At 48.9% G+C, this 25,561-nt stretch overlaps 1 long non-coding RNA gene across 1 annotated transcript; it reads right to left on the reverse strand.

The window, feature by feature from the left end:
• Positions 1 to 1,435: 1,435 nt before the first annotated feature.
• On the reverse strand, positions 1,436 to 25,561 carry LOC135965418 (uncharacterized). The gene is made up of 3 exons (XR_010578334.2): positions 25,484 to 25,561; positions 18,201 to 18,329; positions 1,436 to 3,414 (listed from the first exon to the last, which is right to left on the reverse strand). It is a non-coding gene; the product is annotated as an uncharacterized lncRNA (long non-coding RNA).

Below are 25,561 nucleotides of genomic sequence, written 5' to 3' on the forward strand. Positions count from 1 at the left end.
CTGCTGTGGGCAATGGGGGCTCAATTTGTCCAGGCCCTCCTAGGAAGTTCAAGAATGTCTCTCAACTGGGCACAGTGGCTCACACCTGTAATCCTAGCATTTTGGGAGGCCGAGGTGGGTGGATTGCCTGAGCTCAGGAATTCCAGACCAGCCTAGGCAACACGGTGAAACCTGTGTCTACTAAAATACAAAAAATTTGCCAGATGTAGCAGTGTGCGCCTGTAGTCCAGCCACTCCAGAGGCTGAGGCAGAAGAATGGCATGAACCCGGGAGGCAGAGCTTGCAGTGAGCCGAGATCGCACCACTGCACTCCAGCCTGGGCAACAGAGTGAGACTCTGTCTCTTAAAAAAAAAAGAAGAGGCCGGGCGCGGTGGCTCAAGCCTGTAATCCCAGTACTTTGGGAGGCCGAGGCGGGTGGATCACGAAGTCAGGAGATCGAGACCATCCTGGCTAACATGGTGAAACCCCGTCTCTACTAAAATTACAAAAAACTAGCCGGGCGTGGTGGCGGGCGCCTGTAGTCCCAGCTACTCGGAGGCTGAGGTAGGAGAATGGCGTAGACCCGGGAGGCGGAGCTTGCAGTGAGCCGAGATCCGGCCACTGCACTCCAGCCTGGGTGACACAGCGAGACTCCGTCTCAAAAAAAAAAAAAAAAAAAAAAAAAAAAAAAAAAAAAAAAAAAAAAGAAGAAAGTCTGGGACCTCCTCCCTCTTTCTTGGGTAGCTGAGGCATGAGAACCACCTCTAGGAGGCAGAGGTTGCAGTGAGCCAGAAAGGTGCCACTGCATTCCAGCCTGGGCAACAGAGCAAGACTCTGTCTCAACAACAACAAAAAAGTTCCGTTTTAGGCCAGACACAGTGGCTCACACCTGTAATCCCACCACTTTGGGAGGCCAAGGCGGGTGGATCACTAGGTCAGGAGATCGAGACCATCCTGGCTAACACAGTGAAACCTTGTCTCTACTAAAAAAAATACAAAAAACTAGCCGGGTGTGGTGATAAGCGCCTGTAGTCCCAGCTACTCAGGGGGCTGAGGCAGGAGAATGGCATGAACCCGGGAGGCAGAGCTTGCAGTGAGCTGAGATCGCACCACTGCACTCCAGCCTGGGCAACAGAGTGAGACTCCATCTCAAAAAAAAAAAAAAGTTCTCCTTTAGACATGCTACATTTAAGATGCCTATTCACTTCCTAAGGGAAGTGGTGGTTAGTAGTTGGATATAAGAGTCAGAAGTTTTAGCCGGGCGTGGTGGTGCATGCCTGTAATCCCAGCCACTCAAGAGGCTGAGTCAGGAGAATCGTTTGAACCTGGGAGACGGAGGTTGCCGTGAGCCAAGATCGCGCCATTGCACTCCAGCCTAGGCGACAGAGCGAGGCTCTGTCTCAAAAAAAAAAAAGTTCAGGGGAAAAGTCGTGCCTGAAGATATAAATTTTTAAATTTATTTTATTTTTTGTTTAGCAATTTCAAAAGCTCACAGAGATATAAATTTAAACAGACTGGATGAGCTTACCTAGGGAGTAAGTGTGAATAAAGGTGTTGTGAGGACTGAGCTCTTGGGCATTCCAAAGTTTACAGTTTGGGAAAATGAGCATTACTGTCCAGTATCTCCTCCTCTTCCACATGCCACAGTCCTCCCATCTTCATTCACTCATCCATCCATCAGACAAATCATTACACAGCATATACTACATAGCAGGCACTGTACTAGGCTCTGTGGATACAGTGAAGAAAAACGAGCAAGTGCCTGGTATTAGGGAGCTTAAACTAAAGTGGGAAGAGACAAATAATGACAAGCAAGCTAATAAGTGAACGAGGTGTCCTTTTCAGGGTTCAAATCCAGACAAATCCATGTAACTTAATCACAAAGGGATTTAGGTAGTTACAAGATCATGGCTCTGGAGTTAGGCCATCCCTGCCATTATCTGCACTACCAAAATGACCGAGCCTGGTTAGAGGAGTTTAAACCAAGACTGAGCAGCAAGGGAAGCAGAGAAAGGTGGGTGTGATCTCTCTGGCCTTTGAATGCTAGGAGTGAAGTTGGGAGGAGTGAACACTGAGCAAGGCAATCCACAATGCCAGCTACACAGGCTGATTACTGACTGTTGTAAGTGTCACTGAGGAAATGAATAGGGTGATGAGAGTGGGGGTGAAGGGGTCTTTTAGAGAGGGAGTTAAGGACATCCTCTTTGAAGAGTTCAGGTAGCATTCTCAACACCCATTCTACTACAAATGATTACTTTAAACCAGTGAATCAACAGTCATCTCATTCCTCTTGCTGGTGACTGTTTTCGGGGTGAGCATGTCTACTGGACACCCGTGTGCATCTCTTCAGGTCCTCTTCACCACACCTAGCTCATAGTTCATCCATCGACCTGCTCTGGCACAGTCCCTGACCAAGTCCAGGTACAGGTGCAGATATAGCTGTGACCTCACAGTGCTGTGTGCCTTTTACCCTCTGTCTTGGGTCTTCTCTGTTGCTGCTACATCTTAGAATCTGGGAATCCACGGAGTGCCCTCGCATGAACAGAAGTGCAGGGAGAGTTAACGCTCCTTAGAGGAACCTTTGACCAGTGTAGGGTGGAAGCCATGGATAGATGCTTTCCCCAAAATCCCCCAGGACATACCATCCTGAGGCATATTTCATGTAGCTTCCCAGCAGTCCCGTAGGTTAGAGCAATCAAACACTTTTAGCCCTGGCCAACTGGAAATCATTGCTTTTTACTATCTGCTTCCCTGCTTTGCTCCTCTACCCTCCTTCCTGGTTCCTAGGATCGCACTTCCCAGTAAAATACCAACACATCCCCTTTGTCTCAGACTCCGTTTTCTGGGAACCTGAGGCTAAAGCAGCACGTGATTTATTCTTACCAGTGACAGTAAAGGAGAGGAGTGTTGTGGTGAGAGGCATTTGGTAAAGATTTCCTTGTTCTTGCAAAGAAGATACAAGAAGAGATTGTCTCTTTTGCCCCCTTTGAACTTTGTTGTGCCTGGACATGACACTGGTGTATTAGTCGGTTCTTACACTGCTATAAAGAACTCCTTGAGACTGGGTAACTTATAAAGCAAAGAGGTTTAATTGGCTCACGGCTCTGCAGGCTGTGCAGGAAGTGTGGCTGGGGAAGTCTCAGGAAACTTAAAAATCATGTTGGAAGGTGGAAAGGAAGCAGGGTCATCTTACATGGCAGGAACAAGAGGAAACAAGTGAAGGGGAAGGTGCCACATACCTTTTTTTCTTTTCTTTTCTTTTCTTTTCTTTTCTTTTTGAGATGGAGTTTTGCTTTTGTTGCCCAGGCTGGGGTGCAATCCTCCAACATTGGGGATTACAATTTGACATGATATTTGGGCAGGGACAGAAATCCAAACCACATCGGTTGAGAACACTTGCAGCAGTTGAAAGTATCCTCATTGATGGGATCCATCTGGTTGTCGGAAGGAAACAGAACAAGCTCAAATGGGGAAATGCAGGAGAGTTTAGTAAAGGGCCTATTTGCCAGGGTTTGGGCATAGCTAAGGGAAACCAACAAGGAATGCTGGCCAGCCCGCTGGGGCTGTGAATAGCAGAGAGCCACTGCCATTCCCAGGCCTGGGGGCTGAGGGAAGGGGAGAAGTGAGCAGAACCCAAAAAGAACAGTCAAAAAGCAAGGGAGCCCGGCGCGGTGGCTCACGCCTGTAATCCCAGCACTTTGGGAGGTTGAGGCGGGCGGACCACCTGAGGTCGGGAGTTCGAGACCAGCCTGACCAACATGGAGAAACCCTGTCTCTATTAAAAATACAAAATTAGTCAGGTGCGGTGGCACACGCCTGTAATCCTAGCTACTCAGGAGGCTGAGGCAGGAGAATCACTTGAACTTGGGAGGCGGAAGTTGCGTGAGCCGAGATTGTGCCATTGCACTCCAGCCTGGGTAACAAAAGTGAAACTCCTACTCAAAAAAAGAAAAAAGTTAAAAAAAAAATACAAAAATTAGCCAGGCATGGTGGCTGTCGCCTATAATCCCAGCTTCTTGGGAGGCTGAGGCACAAGAATCTCTTGAACTCGGGAGGCAGAGGTTCCAATGAGCCAAGATTGTGCCACTGCACTCCAGCCTGGGCAATAGAGCAAGACTCAGTTGCCGTCTCAAAAAATAAAAATTTTTTAAAAAGTGAGGGGGCCGGGCGCGGTGGCTCAAGCCTGTAATCCCAGCACTTTGGGAGGCCGAGACGGGCGGATCACGAGGTTAGGAGATCGAGACCATCCTGGCTAATACGGTGAAACCCCGTCTCTACTAAAAAAAAAAAAATACAAAAAACTAGCCGGGCGAGGTGGCGGGCGCCTGTAGTCCCAGCTACTCGGGAGGCTGAGGCAGGAGAATGGCGCAAACCCGGGAGGCGGAGCTTGCAGTGAGCTGAGATCCGGCCACTGCACTCCAGCCTGGGTGACAAAGCGAGACTCTGTCTCAACAAAAAAAAAAAAAAAAAAAAAAAGTGAGGGGGCCGGCCGGGCGCGGTGGCTCAAGCCTGTAATCCCAGCACTTTGGGAGGCCGAGACGGGCGGATCACGAGGTCAGGAGTTCGAGACCATCCTGGCTAACACGGTGAAACCCCGTGTCTACTAAAAAAAATACAAAAAACTAGCTGGGCGAGGTGGTGGGCGCCTGTAGTCCCAGCTACTCGGGAGGCTGAGGCAGGAGAATGGCGTAAAAACCCGGGAGGCGGAGCTTGCAGTGAGCTGAGATCCGGCCACTGCACTCCTGCCTGGGCGACACAGCGAGACTCTGTCTCAAAAAAAAAAAAAAAAAAAAAAAAAGTGAGGGGGCCAATCAGCAGTAACCTAGCAGGGAGCAGTCCAAAGGAGTAAATAATCTGACCTCACTCTCCTCTTGCCCTCTGACCTCTGTCTGTAGATGCTGTTCTTGAGGGTCAACCTCTTGTGGCCCAGGGCAGGGTGGAAAGGGAGAAAAGTGAATTTGAAGGGGCAAATGGAAAATCAGCCCACTGATACAGGAGGAGACGTTCAAGTTGTTATCATTGTGTAATTCTTGAAATAACTAATTATTATTTTTCTTTTGAAACAGAGTCTTACTCTGTTGCCCAGGCTGGAGTGCTGTGGAGCCATCTCAGCTCACTGTAACCTCTGCCTCCTGGGTTCAAGCAATTCTCCTGCCTCAGCCTCCCAAGTAGCTGGGATTACTAGTGTGCACCAACACACCCGGCTCATTTTTGTATTTTTAGTACAGACAGGGTTTCATCATGTTGGTCAGGCTGGTCTTGAACTCCTAGCCTCAAGTGATCTGCCCACCTCGACCTCCCAAAGTGCTGGGATTACAGGCATGAACCACCACACCTGGCCAACAACTAAGTATTTTGTTATCCTCTGTCAATCCAGATAAGGAAACTGAGGCAAAATTAATATAGAGAGTGATTTGGGCCACGGTTGAGGACTATAGCCTGGAAAACACTGAGAAGTGCTCAAAAGAGAGGCTTGAGTTTTTAAAGGGGATTAATCAGGAGAGGGGGTGATTACAGAGTTGAGTTTCCAAGGATGCTTTCTGGTTTACAGAAATAACACTGATTAGTGACTGGCTGTACACTGTTGAGCTATAGGGAGTGAGTTACAGTGTCCAGCGTATGGTGTTTTATGGCTACTTGGCATCAGTCAGTCTAGAGCCCACACAGCAAGTGGCTTCCAGAGCTGATTACTTAGCTGGAGGGGGAGTGAGACATGACTGCTGTCACATTTCCATCCCTTTCTGGGCCTGATAATTTAAAGAGAGCTCACAGCTCGGAAAACACTGGGAAGTGCTCCAGAGAACCAAGGAGAGGCGCAAGTTTTTAAAGAAAAAAGGATAAAAAGTTGCTTTTCTTTTCTTTTTTTTTTTTTGGAAACAGGGTCTCACTCTGTTGCCCAGGTTGGAATGCAGTGGCATGATCTCACCTCACTGCAACTTCTGCTTCCCGGGTTCAAGTGATTCTCCTGCCCCAGCCTCCCATGTAAGCTGGTACTACAGGCACCCACCACCATGCCCGGCTAATTGTGTGGTTTTTATTTATTTATTTGGCTCTGTTGCCCAGACTGGAGTACAGTGTCGCAATCTCGGCTCACTGCAACCTCTTCCTTCTGGGTTCAGCCATTCTCCTGCCTCAGCCTCCCAAGTAGTTGAGATTACAGGCGTGCGCCACCACGCCTGGCTAATTTTTGTATTTTTAGTACAGGGTTTCACCATGTTGGCCAGGCTGGTCTCGAACTCCTGACCTCAGGTAATCCACCCGCCTTGGCCTCCCAAAGTGTTGGGATTACAGACATGAGCCACTGCGCCCAGCCAATGCCTGGCTAATTGTTTGTATTTTTAGTAGAGATGGGGTTTCATCACATTGGCTAGGCTGGTCTCAAACTCCTGACCTCAAATGATCCACCCGCCTCAGCTTCCCAAAGTGCTGGGATTACAGGTGTGAGCCACCGTGCTCGGCTGAAAAGTTGCTTTTCTTTCTCATCTCATTTAACAGATGAAGAAGTGAAGTGCCACAGGTTGGGTTTTCTGGGAGCAGATGCTGGGGTGGAGAGAGGAGCACCAAATGTGTCTGTGGGGTGAGCGCTAGCCAAGGAAGAAGGGAAGCACATCGGGAAGGGGTCCAGAGATTGTGATGCTGACCTGACAAGGGCTCTGCCAGCCCAGTGGGAAGCCCCAGAGCAAGGCAGTCCAATGTTAGGCAGAAGCGGCTGGGCCCTGGCACCACAGCCCTGCCTAGTTGGTGGCTGGGAACCACCCCAAGAAGCGTGTGATCCCAGCTCAGAAGCTGAGACACGGCTTCTCCAAAAACCAAAAATAGAACTACCATGTTATTCAGCGATCCCACTTCTGAGTCTATATCCAAAGAAAATGAAATCAGTATCTCAAGACGATATCTGTATCCCATGTTTATTGCAGCATTACTCACAACAGCCAAGTTATGGAGTTAACATAAGTGTCTGTATTAGTCAGGGTTTCTCCAGAGGAACAGAGGCAATAAGATATATATGAAAGGGGATTTATTAGAGGGAACTGGGCCACGCAATCACAGAGGCAAAGTCCCACAACGGGCTGTCTGCAAGCTGGAGAACCAGAGAAGTCAGTAGTGAGGCTCGGTCCAAATTTAAAAGACTCGGAACCAGCCAAGCCAACAGTGCAGCCTCCAGTCTGAGACCAAAGGCCTGAGAGCCCCCATGAGGCTGCTGGTGCAAGTTCCAGATTCCAAAAGCTGAAGAACCTGGAGTCTTGTTTTCTGTTTTCCAAGGGCAGGAGGAGTCAGAGGCAGCCAGCTCCAGGAGGGAGCGAGGGAGGGAGAGCATGAGCTGAGTATCCCCATTCTTCTGCCTACTTTGTCCTAGGGGTGGGATGGGGTTGGGGGTGGGCAGCAGATTGGATGGTGCACACCCACACTGAGGGCGGGTCTTCCTCTCTCAGTCCACTGAAGTACACATCAATCTCCTCTGGGCTGGACGCCATGGCTCATGCCTGTAATCCAGCACTTTGGGAGGCCGAGGGGGTTGGATCACCTGGGATCAGGAGTTCAAGACCAGCCTGATCAACATGGTGAAACCCTATTTTTACTAAAAATACAAAAACTAGCCAGGCATGGTAGCAGGCACCTGTAATCCCAGCTACTTGGGAGGTTGAGACATGAGAATCACTTGAATCCAGGAGGCAAAGGTTGCAGTGAGCCAAGATCATGCCATTGCACTCCAGCCTGGCAACAGAGGGAGACTCTGTCTCAAAAGAAAAAAAAAAAAAAATCTCCTCTGAAAACACCCTCACAGGCACACCCAGCAACAATGTTTCACCAGCCAACTAGGCATCCCTCAATCCAGTCAAGTTGACACCTAATATTACCCATGGCAAGTCCATTCCTTGTCAACTTGGCATCCACACACATCTCCTTAAACCATACTTAATCTCCCAAAGTAAAGACAGTAACAAGGTGATAATTCTGCCTAAATGAAACAATTACCCTGTGCACAACTGAAAACACACTAAACCGATCCCCCAGAAGAGGAGGTAAAGTTCTTGAGTGATGTTTATTCATTATTCCATAACTTGAATAGTATGATGTAAAATTAACACTTCTTAGGCTGGGCTTGGTGGCTCATGCCTGTAATCCCATCACTCTGGGAGGCTGAGGCAGAAAGCTCACTGGAGCCAAGGAGTTCAAGACCAGCCTGAGCAATATAGTAAGACCCCCATCTCTACAACAGAATAATTAAAAAATTAGCCAGGCATGGTGGTATGTGCCTGTAGTCCCAGCTACTTAAGACGCTAAGGCAGGAGAATCCCTTGGGCCCAGGAGTTCAGGGCTGCAATGAGTCATGATCGTGCCACTGCACTGCAAGCTGGGCAACTGAGTGAGGCCGTGTGTCAAAAACAAAAACAAATCAAAAAACCCTCCATACGTTTCAACTGTTTGTTTTTTTTTTTTTTTTTTTTTGAGACGGAATCTCACTCTGTCACCCAGGCTGGAATGCAGTGGTGCGAACTTGGCTCACTGCAGCCTCCGCCTTCCAGGTTCAAGTGATTCTCCTGCCTCAGCCTCTGGAGTAACTGGATTACAGGTGCCTGCCACCATGCCTGGCTAATTTTTGTATTTTTAGTAAAGACAGGGTTTCACCATGTTGGCCAGGCTGGTCTCGAACTACTGACTTCAGGTGATCCACCTGCTTCAGTCTCCCAAAGTGCTGGGATTACAGGTGTTAGCCACTGCGCCTGGCCAATTTTTTTTTTTTTTTTTTTTGAGATAGAGTTTCGCTCTTTTGCCCAGGCTGGAGTGCAGTGGTGTGATCTTGGCTCATTGCAACCTCCGCCTCCCAGGTTCAAATGATTCTCCTGCCTCGGCCTCCTGAGTAGATGGGACTACAGGTGCACACCACCACACCCAGGTAATTTTTGTATTTTTAGTAGAGACGGGGTTTCACCACATTGGCCAGGATGGTCTTGATCTATTGACCTTGTGATCCACCTGCCTCAGCCTCCCAAAGTGCTGGGATTACAGGCGTGAGCCACCTCGCCCAGCCTAATTTTTGTATTCTTAGTAGAGATGGGGTTTCATCATCTTGGCCAGGCTAGTCTCGAACTCCTGACCTCAGGTGATCCACCCACCTCCCAAAGTGCTGGGATTACAGGTGTAAGCTGCTGCGTCCGGCCTCATTTCAACTTTTTGATCATTGAAAAAAAATTTTAAATACTAACATAAAGTCAATAAAACTTATGTTACATGATAAAAGAATAAAACAAAAGAAAACAAATTTGCTTAATATATGTGCATATACACACAAACATTTTCTTAACAAAATAGATAGGAAATACTCATGATGATTACAGTCCTTGTTTCTCTAACCATGTGGTCGTAGATGGTATTGATAACTTCCTTCTACTACCCATTCCTTATACGTTTGGCCTTCAGAAAGCATCTCAGCTGGTCACGGTTTTTTGTTTTGTTTTTTTGAGTCTCGCTCTGTCACCCAGGCTGGAGTGCAGTGGCGCGATCTCGGCTCACTGCAAGCTCCACCTCCTGGGTTCACGCCATTCTCCTGCCTCAGCCTCCTGAGCAGCTGGGACTACAGGCACCTGCCACCACCCCCAGCTAATTTTTTGAATTTTTAGTAGAGATGAGGTTTCACTGTGTTAGCCAGGATGGTCTCGATCTCCTGACCTTGTGATCTACCCGCCTTGGCCTCCCAAAGTGCTAGGATTACAGGCGTGAGCCACCACACACCGGCTAATTTTTTGTATTTTTAATAGAGATGGGGGCCGGGCGCGGTGGCTCAAGCCTGTAATCGCAGCACTTTGGGAGGCCGAGATGGGCGGATCACGAGGTCAGGAGATCAAGACCATCCTGGCTAACACGGTGAAACCCCATCTCTACTAAAAAATATACAAAAAACTAGCCCGGCGAGGTGGCGGGCGCCTGTAGTCCCAGCTACTCGGGAGGCTGAGGCAGGAGAATGGCGTGAACCCGGGAGGCGGAGCTTGCAGTGAGCTGAGATCTGGCCACTGCACTCCAGCCTGGGCGACAGAGCGAGACTCCGTCTCAAAAAAAAAAAAAAAAATAGAGATGGGGTTTCACCGTGTTAGCCAGGATGGTCTCGATCTCTTGACCTTGTGATCCACCCACCTCGGCCTCCCAAAGTGCCGGGATTACAGGCGTGAGCCACCGCACCCAGCATTGGTCATGGTTCTTTACCTGACAGGGTGTGTTAGTCCATTTTCACACCACTATAAAGAACTTCCCTGAGACTGGGTAATTTATAAAGGAAAGAGGTTTAATTGACTTTCAGTTCCTCACAGCTGGGGAGGCCTCAGGAAACCAATCATGGCAGAGGCAGAGGCAGGCACCTTCCTCACAAGGTGGCAGGAGAGAGAAAGCATGTGAAGGAGGAACTGTCAAACACTTATAAAACCATCAGATCTCGCAAGAACTCACTATTAGTGAGAACAGAGTGGGGGAACCGCCCCATGATCCAATCACCTTCCTTCCTTGACACATGTGAAATACAATTCGAGATGAGATTTGAGTGGGGACACAGAGTCAAACCATATCATGGGGTGACCCTAACCTTCATTCCTGAAGGATCTGGGTCATTCACGGTCCCGCCTGGATTGGGTTATTATAGTTTCCCCACTGACCTTAATCACAGGGCGTGGTAATACTAAGAGATGCACTAAAAAAATCTGTATTTTCCAGACATACTCTTCCTTACCTCCACCGTGGAGCAGGCATCCAGTTTCCTTGGCATTCTTAATCAATCACCCCAACCAACACCATAACTACAATCTTAGTCTGTTGACTCAGAGGCATGAGGAGCCCCAAGTGGCTGGGCATTGGTCTCAACTTGCAGTTCAATGGAATCACTGTTATGTCTCCTAGTAGAAGCATTCCTTTCTCTGGAACTAAGACCTCCAGGCTAGCAGGACATAATGTCACCAGGGAACAGGAAGCAAAAAGTTTGCTAGTGGGTCCACTGGGGTAATGGTGAGTGGTGCCACTCCCATTTCTACCCCTTGATTCCTGGACCCAAGGAAGTGGGTTCCACCCAAGTAGACCCACTGCCATACTTCTTTGACCATCAAGTGGGTTCCTTGGTCAGAAGCAACACTGTGTGGAATACCATAATGGTGGGCAAGACATTCCACAAGCCCACACACTCTAGTTCTGGCAGAAGCATTGCGTGCAGGGTGGGCAAGTCCTTATTCAGAGTAAGTGTGTGTTCCAATAAGGACAAAACACTACCCCATCTATGATGGAAGTGGTCCAGTGTAATCAACCTGCCACCACGTAGCTGGCCAACCACACTGGGGAATGGCGCCCTGGTGGGGGCTCCATGTAGGTCTTGGCTGCTGGCAGATTGGGCACTGAGAGGTGGCCATAGCCGGGTCGACCTTGGTGAGTGGAAGCCCATGTTGCTGAGCCCATGCTTAACCTCCGTCCCTGCCACCGTGGTCACTTTGTTCATGAGCCCGCTGGAGAATGACGGGGTAGCTGGGGAAAGGGGCTGACTGGTATCCACAGAATGGTTCATCCTATCCACTTGATTATTAAAATTCTCCTCTGCTGAGGGCACCCTTTAAGAAGCATTCACATGGGACGCAAATATCTTCACATCTTTGGCCCACTCCGAGCAGTCTATCCACATACCTCTTTCCCAAATGTCTTTGCCACCAATTTTCCAATCTTCTTTCTTCCAAGTCCCTGACCACCCGCCAAACCATGGACTACAGCCCATGAATCAGTATATAATCGCACATCTGGCCATTTCTCCTTCCAAGCAAAGTGCCAGCCCAGTGGGAAGCTTCAGAGGAAAGCAGCCCAACATTAGGCAGAAATGGCTGGGCCCTGTACCACAGCTCTGTCTAGTCAGTGACTGGGAGCCACCCCAAGAGGAGTGTGATCCCAGTTTAAGAGCTGAGGCAAGGTTCCTCCAAAAACTAAATATAGAATTACCATACTAGGCCGGGCGTGGTGGCTCACATCTATAATCCCAGCACTTTGGGAGGCTGAGGTGGGAGGGTCACCTGAGGTCAGGAGTTTGAGACCAGCCTGGCCATGGTGAAACCCTGTCTCTACTAAAAATACAAAAATTAGCTGGGCGTGGTGGTGGGTACTTGTAATCCCAGCTACTCAGGAAGCTGAGGCAGGAGAATTGATTGAACCCAGAAGGCAGAGGTTGCAGTGAGCCGCGATAGCACCACTGCACTCTACCCTGGGCAACAGAGCAAGACTCCCTCTCAAAAAAGAGGAAACAAAAATCAAAGGTCTGGTATTAATCTTTTCATTGTGTATAGTTCCCTGGTAGATGGTCTCAGATGCCCCTGGGGAAGGCTGGAGGCAGATTCCCAGCTCGTACTTGTGGAACTGCAGGGTCCTTTCTTACAGGTATCCAGCTTTCACTTCTTCCAGGATCTCTGGAACAGGGACTGACTCAGGCTTGGAAATCGGGTGAGAGACTGGGCTCTCAATCACGGTGGCTAAAGTCAGACCTCTGTTGACCAAGCCTGAAGTTTTTCACATACACACATCAAGTAGCAACTTAGTGGATGAGTTGTTCATATGTTTTCGTTCTACAGGCTCCACGGTCAATTAGCCAAATCAGTCTCTGCAGATCAGACCATCTGGGTAACTCCAGTGGCCCTGCCTATTACAATAACCACATTCGCTCTCCTCCAGAAATTAAGTAAGTGCTGCAACTTGGTTTCTATCACTGCAGGCTCTACACATCCCCAGTGAAATGAGGAAGCCCACTTCAGCTGCTGCCATTTCCACCAGCAGCTCCCACCAGGGGCTGTTCAGAGCACTGGTATTTCCCTTCCCAGAGAATTTCTCAAAGTCTTGGTTTTCCGGGGGATCAACTTCTGAGCAACCAAAAAAAAAAAAAAAAAATGCAATGTTTACTACACTCTGTTAAGGGGTTATTTATTTTGAAAGCAACTGGGAGCCACTAAAATGTTTTTTGTTTTTTGTGTTGTTTAAGATGGGGTCTCTCTCTGTTGCCCGGGATGGAGTGCAGTGGCACAATCTTGGCTCACTCCAACGTCTGCCTCCCAGGTTCAAGTGATTCTCCTGCCTCAGTCCCACCCCTCTTCCCCGCCCCTAGTAGCTGGGACTACAGGTGTGTGCCACCATGCCCAGCTAATTTTTGTAGTTTTTTTTGTAGAGATAGGGTTTCACCACATCGCTCAGGCTGATCTCGAACACCTTGATCCACCTGCCTTGGCCTCCCAGTGTGCTGGGATTACAGGCATGAGCCACTGTGCCTAGTCACTAAAGTATTTTCAACAGTGGAGTAGCATGGTGAAATATATATTTTATTTTATTTATTTATTTTTGAGACAGAGTTTCACTTGTCACCTAGGCTGGAGTGCAATGGCGCAATCTGAGCTCACCGCAACCTTCACCTTCTGGGTTCAAGTGATTCTCCTGCCTCAACCTCCCAAGTAAATGGGATTACAGGCATGCACCACCACACCTGGCTAATTTTGTATTTTTAGTAAAGACAGGGTTTCTGGCCGGGCGCGGTGGCTCACGCCTGTAATCCCAGCACTTTGGGAGGCCGAGACGGGCGGATCACGAGGTCAGGAGATCGAGACCATCCTGGCTAACACGGTGAAACCCTGTCTCTACTAAAAAAAAAATACAAAAATTAGCCGGGCGCGGTGGCGGGCACCTGTAGTCCCAGCTACATGGGAGGCTGAGGCAGGAGAATGGCGTGAACCTGGGAGGCGGAGCTTGCAGTGAGTGGAGATCGCGCCACTGCACTCCAGCCTGGGCGACAGAGCGAGACTCTGTCTCAAAAAAAAAAAAAAGACGGGGTTTCTCCATGTTGGCCAGGCTGGTCTCAAACTCCTGACCTCAGGTGATCCACCCGCCTCGGTCTCCCAAAGTGCTGGGATTACAGACGTGAGCCACTGCGCCCGGCCTATGAAATGTATATTTTAACAAGACTACTCCTGCTATTTGGTGGGAATGTGTTGGAAAAGGAAGGTGGGAATGAGGGGAACAAGTGGTATCTGATACAGTGAGCCCGCTGAGCCTTAGAAACATGCAGACAGCAGCCATGTCCTGGGAACTATAGGACAGGTAGACAGCAGTGCTGGGGGAGGCCGAGAGACACACTCAGCCCTTGGGGTGCTCCAGGGAGGGGATGGTGAGTGGGGGGAGGCACATGATGGCAGGAAAAAGGGTTTACTGTTGTAATTAGGCTTGATCTTCAGAAAAGGGCTGGGCAGAACTGAAAAACAGGTCAAGAGCCAGATGGCTTGGAGGAGAGCAGGTCAAATGTTCTCCTTTCAGGGGGAGTTTGCAGGTGGTGGTGGCCTTGTCCAGGGGTTTTGGTGACATCAACTGTAAAGCTCTGAAGCCAAGTGCCTGGCCGGTGGAAATGGCCTGGACTATCTTGCTTGCACCCTGCTCAATGTGTAGGGGCATGAGGTGAATTCAAAGCCAGGGTCATATGGCAAAGGAGGATGCTCCACGCTGGCCCCAAAACATCCCTTTGCAAAGCCAGGAACATGCTGTTACCAGAGTCTTTGCACATTTACCCAAACCTTTGAAATGTGTCATTAGCCCTTTGTGTTGATGAAGAAAGCGGAATGAGGGCTGATAGCCCTGATTCCTCCACACAATAGCAGGTGCAAAGCTGGCAGGCAAGAGCCACAGCCGCATCGTAAAGTCGTCTTGTGTTGGGCTGTCAGTCCTTCCTCTCCTATCCTTGCATGCTGCCTCCAATACCTTCCTACTGCCTCTTAGTGTCCCATCCAGGCCTTCCAAGTGGGTGGAAAGAGCTACTAACTTTGGAATGAGACCAGGTTGCGACTAATTTATCTGAACCTCCCTGTGGCTGACATGGCAACTGTGCCTTTCAGATTCCCCTTTGAGAAAGGACTCACTGCTCAGCTACAAGAGGTGTGATTAAGCTGACAGTCTGCAATCCCTTCAGGATCAGCCTTGCCTTTTTCTTTTTAATTGAATATTGACGAATTATAATTGTATATATTTATGCAGTACAAAGTGATATTTTATATATATATATAATGTGGAGTGATTGAATCAAGCTAATTAACATATCTATCACCTCAAATGCTTATCATTTATTCTTCCTGTCTAACTGAAACATTGTACTCTTTGGCTAACATCTCCCCATTCCCCCCACCCTCAGCTTCTGCTCTCTGTTGCTATGAGTTTGATTGTTTTAGCTTCCACATATAAATGAGAACAGGCAGTATTTGTTTTTCAGAACCTGATTTATTTCACTTAGCATAATGTCCTCCAGTTTCATCCATGTTGTTGCAAATGACAGGATTTCCCTTTTTTTTTTTTTTTTTTTAAGGCTGAATAGCATTCCATTGTGTATAAATACCACATTTTCTTTATCCATTCATCCATTGATAGACACTTTCGTTGATTACATAACTTGGCTATTGCAAACAATGCTGCAATAAACATGGGCGTGCCGATGTCTCTTTGAGATATTGGTTTCATTTTCTTTAAATATATACTTGGAAGTGGGATGGCTGAATAGTATGGTAATTTTGTTTTTTTTTTGAGATCGAGTCTCGCTCTGTCGCCCAGGCTGGAGTACAATACCACCATCTTGGCCTACTGCAACCTCCGCCTCCCAGGTTCAAGCCATTCTCCTGCCTCAGCCTACCGAGTAGTTGGGATTACAGGTGTGAGCTACCACGCCCGGCTAATTTTTGTATTTTAGTAGAGATGGGGTTTCACCATGTTGGCCAGGCTGGTCTCGAACTGCTGACCTCAAGTGATCCGCCCGCCTCGGCCTCCCAAAGTGCTGGGATTACAGGCGTGAGCCACCACGCCTGGCAATACCAGACCTTTGGGTGATAACTGGACAACAGATCTGGGCGAACAATTAGTTCCTGGGAATCCAGAAGTCTACTGGGATCTACTAATCAGAGTAGTGTTTATTTTTTTATTTTATTTTATTTTTATTTTTAATTCTTTTTTTTTTTTGAGACGGAGTCTTGCTCTGTCACCCAGGCTGGAGTGCAGTGGCCGGATCTCAGCTCACTGCAAGCTCCGCCTCCTGGGTTCACGCCATTCTCCTGCCTTAGCCTCCCAAGTAGCTGGGACTACAGACGCCCGCCACCTCGCCCGGCTAGTTTTTTGTATTTTTTAGTAGAGACGGGGTTTCACTGTGTTAGCCAGGATGGTCTCGATCTCCTGACCTCGTGATCCGCCCGTCTCGGCCTCCCAAAGTGCTGGGATTACAGGCTTGAGCCACCGTGCCCGGCTTCCAGAGTAGTGTTTATGATGGATCAAATAATAAATGGAGTTTGGACCAGGTGCAGTGGCTCATGCCTGTAATCTCAGCACTTTGGGAGTCCAAGGTGGGCTGATCACTTGAAGTCAGGAGTTCAAGACCAGCCTGGCCAACATGGTGTAACCCCCTATCTCTACTAAAAATACAAAAATTAGCCAAGTGTGGTGGCAGGCACCTGTAATCCCAGTTACGTGGGAGGCTGAGGCAGGAGAATTGCTTGAACCTCGGAAGTGGAGGCTGCAGTGAGAAGAGCTTGTGCCACTGCACTCCAGATTGGGCAACAGAGCAAGACTCTGTCTCAAAAAAAAGGCAAATCAAATAATACATGGAGTTTGGGCTGGGTGCAGTCGCTCATACCTGTAATCCCAGCACTTTGGGAGGCTGAGGCAAGAGGATCACTTGAGCCCAGGAGTTTGAGACCAGCCTGGGCAACAGAGCGAGACCTTGTCTCCACAAAAAAAAAAAAAAAAATGTTTTTAATTAGCCATGAGTGGTGCTGTGAGCCTGTGGTCCTAGCCACTCCAGAGGCTGAAGTGGGAGGATCACTTGAGCCCGGGACCCCAAGGCTGCAGTGAGTGGTGCTCACACCATTGCACTCCAGCCTGGGCCTGTCTCAAAAAATAAAATAAAATAAAAATAAATAGAGTTTGTTTGATAGGAATGACTTCACAATAGGTCATATCGATCTCCAAAGCTATTTATTTCCATGTCCCTAATTATATCCCCGGAATAGATCGCCCCAGCCACTAGCAGCAATTACTGTACTGGTTCTTGGATTGGCAGTGTAAGAGACATGATGATGAGAAAAGTCAAATGGAAATCCCTCCTTACCAAATGGATAAACTGATATGGTTTGGAAGTCTGCCCCTCTAAATTTCATGCTGAAATGTGATTCCCAATCTTGGAGGTGGGGCCTGGTGGGAGGTGATTCAATCATGGCGGCAGATCCCTTGTGAATGGTTTAGCAGCATCCCCTTGATAATGAGTGACTTCTCACTCAGTAACCTCACATGAGAGCTGGTTGTTTAACAGTCTGGGACCTTGGCTAGGTGCGGTGGCTCACACCTGTAATACTAGCATTTTGGGAAGACGAGGTCAGCAGATTGCCTGAGCTCAAGAGTTCAAGACCACCCTGGGCAACATGGTGCAACCCCATCTCTATTAAAATACAAAAAATTAGCTGGGTGTGATGACACACACCTGTAGTCCCAGCTACTCGGGAGGCTAAGGCAGGAGAATCACATGAACCCAGGAGGCGGAGGTTGCAGTGAGTCGAGATCGCATCACTGCACTCCAGCCTGGGCGACAGAGTGTGACTCTGTCTCCAAAAAAAAAAAAAAAAGTCTGGGACCTCCCTCTCTCTTGCTCCCACTCTTGCCATGTGATGTGCCTGCTCCCCCTTCACCTTCTGCCATGATTGCAAGCTTTCTGAGGCCTCAGCAGAAACCAAGCAGATATCAGCAACATACTTCTCATACACCCTGCAGAACCATGAGCCAATTAAACCTCTTTTCTTTATAAATTACCCAGTCTCAGCTATTCCTTAATAGCAACATAAAAACAGCCTAACACATAAACCAAAAGCAACACTGAAACTCCTGGGCAACTGAAGAGATTAATAATATCATCACGGCCTAGAAAGATTCTGGGGTGGTGATTTTATCACATTTCCCCTTCATTCTTCAGTTTGGCCAGTGAAGACGGCAGATGGGTCTCTGAGAGAATGACAGTGAATTACCATAAACTTAATTATGTGATAACGCCAACTGCAGCTGCTGTTTCAGATATGTTCTCATTGCTGGAGAAAATAAACACAGTCTCCCACACCTGGTATACAGTTACTGAGCTGACAAATTCTATTTTTCTATTTCAAGAAGAAGAGGTCAGACACCCTGCTTTCATGCATCAGGGTCATCAACACACCTTTACCATCTTGCCTCGGGACTCCATTAATTCTTCTGCCAATTCTCCAAATCTCAGACTTTAGACACATCCTCGTTACACAAGACACAATGCTATTCCACTCCACTGACAACATTATGCTCCTAGGGCCTGGGGAGCAGAAAAGTACAGGTATCCTAAATGTGACAGAAATGTCATGAAAACACAAAGGCCCAATTTCTCAGTAAAGGTTTTGGGGTCCAGTGTTCTGAACACGTCCTGTTTTATTCTACAAAGTAAAGAACACTTTTTTGCCAGGCACGGTGGCTCACGTCTGTAATCCCAGCACTTTGGGAGGCCGAGGTGGGTGGATCACGAGGTCAAGAGATCAAGACCATCCTGGCTAACTTAGTGAAACCCCGTCTCTACTAAAAAAATACAAAAAATTAGCCGGGCATGGTGGCGGCACCTATAGTCCCAGCTACTTGGGAGGCTGAGGCAGGAGAATGGTGTGAACCTGGAGGTGGAGATGGCAGTGAGCCAAGATCACGCCACTGCACTCCAGCCTGGGCTACAGAGTGAGACTCCGTCTCAAAAAAAAAAAAAAAAAAAAAGAACAGGCGGGATGTGGTGGCTCACGCCTGTAATTCCAAATCTTTGGGAGGCTGAGTCGAGAGGATCACTTGAGCCTGGCAGTTCAAGACCAGCCTGGGCAACATAGTAAGACCTTGTCTCTAAAAACAAAATAAAAAATTAGCTGGGCATGGTGGTGCATGCCTGTGGTCCCAGTTACTCAGAGGGCTGAGGTAAGGAGGACTGTTTGAGCCTGGGAGGTCGAGGCTGCAGTGAATCCTGATCATGCCACTGCACTCCAGCTTGGATGACAGAGCAAGACTGTCTCCAAAAAAAAACAGTAAAGAACAGTTTATACCCACTACCACAAAAGAGCTGTGATTAGCCAGGTGCAGTGGCACACACCTGGGCACCAGCCCAGGAATTCAAGGCCTCAGTGTGCTATGATCACGCCTGTGAATCACACTGTACTCCAGCCTGGGCATATAGTAAGATCCCATTTCTTACAATTAAAAAGAGAGAGAGAGAGAGAGAAGTGATACTTCATGTGTCTCTTTGCATTTGGGAGTCATTATATACTATTTGCTGTTCCAACCCATTTACTAGATGACCTAAAAGCTACCAGCTTTGGCCGGGCGCGGTGGCTCATGCCTGTAATCCCAGCACTTTGGGAGGCTGAGGTGGGCGGGTCATGAGGTCAGGAGATCGAGACCATCCTGTTTAACATGGTGAAACCCCGTCTCTACTAAAAATACAAAAGATTAGCTAGGCGTGGTGGTGGGTACCTGTAGTCCCAGCTACTCGGGAGGCTGAGGCAGGAGAATAGCGTGAACCCGGGAGGCGGAGCTTGCAATGACCTGAGATCATGCCACTGCGCTCCAGCCTGGGCAATAGAGTGAGACTCTGCCTCAAAAAAAAAAAAAAGCTACCAGCTTTGAGTGGAGCCCTGAGGAAGAGAAAGCTCTGCTACTTGATTCTAAAGGCCTTGCAGATCCAGTGAGGTGCTAAGGGTTTCTGTAGCAGGTGGGAAGAACCAGATCAAGCTAGGTCATCCGCCTTCCCTGTGGGCGCCACGCTCCCGTGATGTCTGAGACAGAATCAGATTTTTTTTTTTCCCTCCATCAAGTATTAGGAATCCACATTAAGCACCAGTCACCTCAGGCTATAGGCACTGGTCTGAAGTGCCTGTGTCCAAGGCTTGGTTTCACTTGCCAGAAATTGTAAGAGCTGCACAAGCTGCTTATGGTCTATTTACTGATTTATTTTTATTTATGAGACAGAGTTTCACTGTTGCTGCCCAGGTTAGAGTGCAATGGCATGATCTCTGCTCACTTCAACCTCCACCTCCGGGGTTCAAGTAATTCTCCTGCCTCAGCCTCCCACATAGCAGGGAGTACAGGCACCTGACACCACGCCCGGCTATTTTTTATATAGTAGAGACAGGGTTTCGCCATGTTGGCCAGGTTGGTCTCGAACTCCTAATCTCAAGTGAACCACCCACCTCGGCCTCCCAAAGTGCTGGGATTACAGGCGTGAGCCTCCGTACCTGGCCTGGTCTACTTTCTTTAAAAAGGAGCTATGTGATTTTTTTTTTTTTTTTTACAAAGATGCCAAGACAATTCATTGGGGGAATGAATATGGAAGAGCCAGATATCCACATGCCATAAAAAAAAACAAAAAAAAGCACCCTGGCACTACAGCTCACACTTGTAATCCCAGCACTTTGGGAGGCCGAGGCAGGTGGATCACCTGAGGTTGGGAGTTCAAGACCAGCCTGACCAACATGGTAAAAGCCCGTCTCTACTAAAATTACAAAATTAGCTGGGCATGGAGGTGCATGCCTGTAATCCCAGCACATTGGGAGGCCAAGCCAGGTGGATCACGTGAGGTCAGGAGTTTGAGACCAGTCTGGCCAACACAGTGAAACTCCATCTCTACTAAAAATACAAAATTAGCCAGGCGTGGTGGCATGCACCCTGTCATCCCAGCTATTCGGGAGGCTGAGACAGGAGAATCACTTGAACTCAGGAGCCAGAGGTTGCAGTGAGCTGAGATCATGCCATTGCACTCCAGCCTAGGCAACAAGAGCAAAACCCCATCTCAAAAAAAAAAAAAAAAAAAAAAGAAAATTAACTCAAAATGGATCACAGACCTAACTGTAAGAACTTAAACTATAACACTCTTAGAAGAAAATGCAGCAGTAAACCTTGGGTATGGCAAAGACTTCTTAGATTGACACCAAAAGCACAAGCAACAGTAGAAAAAATAATAGATAAATTAGACTTAATAATGATTTTAAAACTTTTGTGCTTTTTTTTTCCGCTTTTTGTCTTTTTTTTTTTTTTTTGAGACAGAGTCTCACTCTTTCGCCCAGGCTGGAATACAGTGGTGCTATCTCGGCTCACTGCAAGCTCCGCCTCCTGGGTTCACGCCATTCTCCTGCCTCATCCTCCCGTGTAGCTGGGACTACAGGCGCCCACCACCACGCCCAGCTCATTTTTTGTATTTTTTGTAGAGATGGGGTTTCACTGTGTTAGCCAGGATGGTCTTAATCTCCTGATCTCGTGATCCACCCACCTCAGCCTCCCAAAGTGCTGGGATTACAGGCGTGAGCCACCCTGCCCGGCCTTTTTTTTTTTTTTTCAGACAGGGTCTCATTCTTTTTTTTTTTTTTTTTTTTTTTTTGAGACGGAGTCTCGCTCTGTCTCCCAGGCTGGAGTGCAGTGGCCGGATCTCAGCTCACTGCAAGCTCCGCCTCCCAGGTTCACGCCATTCTTAGACAGGGTCTCATTCTTTTGGTCAGACTGGGGTGCAGTGGTGCGATCACAACTCACTGCAGTCTCAACCTCCCGTACTCAAGGCTGCAGTGATCCTCCAGCCTTGACTTCCCGAGTACCTGGGACTACAGGCATGTACAACCACACCCAGCTAATTTTAAAAATTTTGTAGAGATGGAGGTCTCGCTATGTTGCCCAAGCTACCCTCAAGCAATCCTCCCATCTGGGCCTCCCAAAGTGCTGGGATTATAGGCATCAGCCACTGCTTCCCACCAATTTTTGTGCTTTAAAGGACACCATCAAGAGAGTGTAAACAGCCGGGTACAGTGGCTCATGCCTGTAATCCCAACACTTCGGGAGGCCGAGGTGGGAGGATGCATTAGTCCATTCTCACTCCGTTATGAAGAAATACCCGAGACTGGGTAATTTATAAAGCAAAGCGGTTGCATTGACTCACAGTGATCCTCTCATCTCAGCTTTCTAAGTAGCTGGGACTTCAGATGCACATCACCATGAATTGTACATTTTAAAATGATATATTTTTTGTTTGTTTTGTTTTTTTGTTTTTTTGAGATGGAGTCTTGCTTTGTTGCCCAGGCTGGAGTGCAGTGGCGCGATCTCGGCTCACTGCAAGCTTCCCTTCCCTGGTTCAAGCAATTCTCCTGCCTCAGCCTCCTGAGTAGCTGGGACTACAGGCGCACACCACCATGCCCGGCTAATTTTTTGCATTTTTAGTAGAGATGGGGTTTCACTGTGTTAGCCAGGATGGTCTCGATCTCCTGACCTCGTGATCCGCCCGCCTCGGCCTCCCAAAGTGCTGGGATTACAGGCGTGAGCCACCACACCCGGCAAAACGATGTATTTTTATTGTATGTGAATTATATTTCAACAAATGTGGTTTTTGTTTGTTTGTTTGTTTTTGTTTTTTTGAGACAGGGTCTCACTCTGTTGCCCAGGCCAGAGTACAGAGGTATCATCAGTTCACTGCAGCCTCGAGCTCCTGGGAGGAAGAGATCCTCGAACCCCAGCCTCCAGAGTAGCTAGGACTACAGGTGTATGCCACCAAACCCGGCTAATTTTTTTTTTTTTAAAGGGAACACAAAGTCTTGCTGTGTTGCCTGGGCTGGTCTCAAACTCCTGGACTCAAGTGATCCTTCCACTTCGGCCTCCCAAAGTGCTGGGATTACAGGCATGTGCCACTATGCCCAGCCAACAAATCTGTGTTTTGTTTTTGTGAGATGGGGGTCTCAGTCTGTCACTCAGGTTGGAGTGCAGTGGTGTGATCTCAGCTCATTCCAACCTCCGCCTCCAAGGCTCAAGTGATCCTCCCACCTCAGCCTTCCCAATAGCTGGAACCACAGGTATGCACCATAAGGCCCGGCTAGCTTTTTGTATTTTTTGGTAAAGATAGGGTTTTGCCCAGGTTGGTCTCGAACTCCTGAGCTCAGGCAATTCACCTGCCTCAGCCTCCCAAAGTGCTGGGATTACAGGCATGAGCCACTGTGCCCAGCCAGCAAATCTGTTTTTAAAAGGTATCGGGGAGGAGGGCTGTGGACAGAGGAAGCACTTAGAAATGCAGTCTCCACTCTGGTCCTTGGGACAAATGGCCAACTCTGGATATTAGTTTCCTACTCCTTGTCTCTTTTCACTCTGCTTCCTGGGAGCGTCATCCAGTTATACCTTGCTGACCATTTGGCAGGCCACTGGGAACCACCTTGAACATGCTTTGCAGAGAGGCGCTTCCTGAGGACACCCTCTGAACTGCAGTGTGAAGATGGGTTTCAGCTGGTTTTGCTGACAACATCGGAATCAGTAACTTGGATGAGTGCACTCCTTGGCTCTGCCACTGACTTGCTGTGTCATCTAGTAAGTCCCCTGATCTGCTTGGTGCCAAATGGTAACTGAAGTAAAATGAGCCTGCCTTGGGATGCTCTTTGCTGTGGGTTTTATTTTTTTTGAGACAACCTTATAGTAACTAACATTTGTACAGCCTTTTACACACGTGCCTTGTCTCAGCTGATCCGGTGAGGCAGATGTGATCCCTACTGACAGATGTGGGGACTGTGGAGCAGAGATTTGGGCAGTTTTCCCAGAACCATCCAGCTGGCACGGTGCAGCCAGGCCCCAAGCCCAGGCCTTCCACTCTTCTGACTCCAAATTCTGTGCTCATTCCTCTCCATGGGGCTCCCTTGTGATGCGACTTTCTTCCTATCCTAATTCCAAAATACTGATGTTACTGAGCTATATAACTCTTATCTTAAAAAAAGGAGAACAAAACCAAAATGCCAATGTCAAGGAAACTGCCACACTTCAGTTGGTCTCACCCTTGTATTTTTAGCCTTTAGAGACAGCCCCTTTCTGGACTACCCTCTTCAGCCTTTTGCCAACTGGTGGTCAGTCCTGTCCCACTTCAGTTCTGCAGCGTCTGGGTCTTGATTTCATGCAACTGAACAGGGGCTGGCTTGCCCTGTGACACAGGGCAAATGTTTGCAGAAAGGACTGAGGTGGGGTGAAAGGAAAATCCGGTTCTTTTAGAACTCCTGTTTTTGTTGAGCACAGAGGACACTTCAGGGTCAGGCCTCTTCTCCTGCTTCCCCCAATACCCTGTGTTACCCTTAAACATCTTAAGGTTTCTAGAAAGGGCTATGCGCCCCTGTAACTTCTGCACATGTTGACCCTTCGGGCCTTTTTTTTTTTTGAGACAGAGTTTCACGCTGTCACCCAGGCTGGAGTGCAGTGGTACAATCTCAGCTCACTGCAACCTCCGCCTCCTGGGTTCAAGCGATTCTCCTGCCTCAGCCTCCCGGGTAGCTGGGACTACAGGCACATGCCACCATGCCCTGGCTAATTTTTGTATTTTTAGGAGAGACGGGGTTTCACCATGTTGGTCAGGCTGGTCTCAAACTCCTGACCTCATGATCCGCCCACCTCGGCCTGCCAAGTGCTGGGATTACAGGCGTGAGCCACCGCGCCCAGCCCCCAGCCCTTACAGGCATTTTCCTTCAACAAACCTCAACAACCAGACCCCTGCTTCGGGCTAAGGCGCTAGCGCATTCCATGGTGATTAACCATTTTTCTTATTGTCTCCAGACTAGACTCTGAGCACCCGGAAGGCAGGAACATTGTCCACACCTCCCAGTTGGGGGCCTGGCACAGAGCAGGTCCTCCGCATTGAACGCTCCAGCTTTAGAGTGGTTCTGCACAGCTCCCCTTGCCTTTCTTTCTTTACCACCATTTCTTCTCCTCTCCTCTCCCCTAAAGGCACAGAGATCCGTTTGTCAAGACTAAGTTTAGGGTGCGGTGGGGAGGGCAGGAGGTGGAGCTAGCCAACCTTCCAATCCCAGGCCCTCCCGCCTGCCCCCACCAACCCCGTCCTGCCTCATGGAACTTAGGTTTGAAACACAGGGAAGAACCGGAGGAGGGCCTGCTAGCCGGGGGGCAGACCACAGCAGAGCCCTGGGGCGCTCCCCGGTGCTGGGGTTTGGGGCGGTGGCAGCTGTGTGCCCACCCCGGGAACAGGCTGCACGGGCCGGGGGCAGAGAGCCCACCCCGGACCAGGCTGCACGGGCCTGCAGACAGCACCGCAGCCTGGGCTGGCAGCCTTTTCCAAGGGCTGCTCTTCACTTCCGCCTCCCTCTCCCGTCACTTCATCAACGTTCTAGGAACCATGGTGAGCCCACGCTTCTTCATTCATTCCCGCCCACTCACGGCACAAGCCCACGTCACAGGAGGCATGACTCGCCTCGGAGGCTGATTAGCTTTCCAGGCAGCATCCAGCTCACGCAGGCGCTGAGTCAGTGCCGCCTAAGCCCGGCCAGGAGGGAGGTGACTCAGGCCCGGAACTGTGGGTCTCCTCCCCTCCAGCCCTGCCAAGCAGCCTGCGGCCAGGAGAGGCCACCCGGGGTCAGGCCCTGGGCTAATGCTCTGGGTGCTAAGCCCTCCTAAGTCCCCACAGACCACCCGTAAGGCACGTACGTGTTGCCAGCTGCCCCGCATCCTCTCTCCCCATCTCCCGGGGAAGACCCAACAGCCCTCGGGTTTCCAGCCGGTCTC

This window comes from Macaca fascicularis, chromosome 10 (assembly GCF_037993035.2).
Source record: "Macaca fascicularis isolate 582-1 chromosome 10, T2T-MFA8v1.1".
In the NCBI taxonomy this organism is placed as follows: Eukaryota; Metazoa; Chordata; class Mammalia; order Primates; family Cercopithecidae; genus Macaca; species Macaca fascicularis.